Below are 2,396 nucleotides of genomic sequence, written 5' to 3'. Positions count from 1 at the left end.
TTACCCAGCTCCAAAGTCGCTTCCACATTTTCAGGTATCTTTTCAGTAGCACTCCACTCTACTGGTACCAATTTACTATATTATTCCATTTTCATGTTGCTGATAAAGATATAACTGAGACTGGGCAATTTACAGAAGAAAGAGGTTTATTGGACTTACAATTCCATGTAGCTGAGGAGGCCTCACAATCATGGTGGAAGTTGAAAGCATGTTTCCCATGGCAGCAAACAAGAGAAGAGAGATTGTGCAGGGAAACTCCCCCACCCTTTTTTTTTTTGAAATGTAGTCTTCCTCTGTCACCCAGGCTGGAGTGTGGTGGTGCAATCTTGGCTCACTACAACCTCTGCCTCCTGCGTTCACAGGCGTGAGCCACAGTGCCTGGTCCCCCCTTTTAAAATCACCAGATCGGCCGGGTGCAGTGGCTTATGCCTGTAATCCTAGCACTTTGGGAGGCCAAAGTGGGTGGATCACGAGGTCAGGAGATGGAGACCATCCTGGCTAACACGGTGAAACCCTGTCTCTACCAAAAATACAAAAAATTAGCTGGGTGTGGTGGCAGACGCCTGTAGTCCCAGCTACTCGGGAGACTGAGGCAGAAAAATGATGTGAACCCGGGAGGCAGAACTTGCAGCGAGCTGAGATCTCGCCACTGCACTCTAGCCTGGGCAACAGAGCGAGACTCCGTCTCAAAAACAAACAAAACAAACAAACAAAAAAATCAGATCTCCTGAGACTTATTAACCATTATGAGAACAGCACAGGAAAGACCCATCCTTATGACTCAATCACCTTGTCACCTTGCACCAGGTCCCTCCCATGACACGTGGGAATTCAAAATGAGGTTTGTGTGGAGACACTGCCAAACCACATCAATATGTTAAACCCTTTCATTCTATCCTTTAGAGCTTTTAACCTTTATCATGTTTCTCTCTGCTGCATTTTACATAATTTCTGTTGATCTATCCTTGAACACAACAGTTCTCTGTTTTTATATATCAAATCTTCTGTTTAACATTACTTCTAATTATTTAGTAGTAATTTCAATTAAATACTTCCAGTGTTTATATTTCTACTTCTGGAATTCTGTTTCAGTCATTAACACTAGAATTAAATGTTGATCATAGCATATGTGTGTGTGTGTGTGTGTGTGTGTGTATACACACAAAATGAATTACCACATAATAATAAAAGTGAGTGTATTACAGCTGTAACTGTGAACATATATGAATATCAGAAATACTAATTTTGAGCTAAATAAGAACATAACCAAATGAATAAAGTACAGTTCTATGTATGTAGAATTTAGATATAAACAAAGTTAAATACTATATTAAGAAAACTGTGAATACAGTGAACGGAATAATTATTCTATAAGTCAAGGTAGTGGTTACAATGGTGAGGAGGAAAGATCGTGATTGTTAAGAATCATAAAAGGTTCCTCTAAGGTTCTACAGAGTTTTTTTTTTTCCTTAAAAACTAAGTGGGGATTACATGAATGTGGGCGTGTACATTTTATATGCTCTTCTACACAGATTCTATTTTATTCTTTTAAAAGCATTTCCAATTTTACTTGAAAATACCTTTTGTCTTATTCATGCTCTAAAGTCATTTATTGTCAAAAAGAAAAATCAAATGCGCTTACTCCAAAATCCACATTTGGCAGTTGGAATACCTAAACTCCTTGCTTGTCTAATTCAATCGTATGTTCTTTCTGCTCACTATGCCTCACATTGGCATAGTTCTTTCTGTATTGTGAGTTTATGTCTGGTTGGGGTTTATCTTTTTGTGCTTCATGTAGTCTCAATGGTTATGAATCCTTATAGAGAGGACTTTGGAACCTACTAACACAGGACCAACTGAATTGTTTAACTTGAGATTTAATTAATTGCAAGATCTATAAATTCAAATCCCTATCAGTGTAAAGGCAGGCCTGAGTTATACATTTTTGGAGCAGATTTTTTTCTATTTTATTATATTTTTCCACCAAGAGTCCTTTCTAAGACAGATAAGTTTCCTGTGACATCTCCTTCCTGGAAGATGGACTTTCCTTAGTCTTACCTTTCTTCTCTGTCTTTGTTCCTGACTTTCAAGATTCTAGATTATTGGAACAGTAAGTATCCCAAGACTGGTGGCTTCAGTGCAGCTTCCCAGTTTGGCATCCTAAAACCCTTTAATTTTGATAAAAAATGTTAAGATTATTTACCTTTTCTATTTACTTAAAAGCATGTTTATTTTATTTTATCTAGCATTTCTTTCTCTCTCTCTTTCTTTCTTTTTCCTTCCTTCCTTCCTTCCTTCCTTCCTTCCTTCCTCCCTTCCTCCCTTCCTCCCTTCCTCCCTCCCTCCCTCCCTTCTTCCTCCCTCCCTTTTTTTTCTCTTCCCTCCTCTCCTCCCTC

The sequence above is a fragment of the Rhinopithecus bieti genome, unplaced genomic scaffold, assembly GCF_001698545.2.
Source record: "Rhinopithecus bieti isolate Rb0 unplaced genomic scaffold, ASM169854v2 scaffold_31173, whole genome shotgun sequence".
Classification (NCBI taxonomy): Eukaryota; Metazoa; Chordata; class Mammalia; order Primates; family Cercopithecidae; genus Rhinopithecus; species Rhinopithecus bieti.
The sequence above is the reverse complement of the archived record's forward strand: the minus strand, read 5'-3'. Positions refer to the sequence as shown.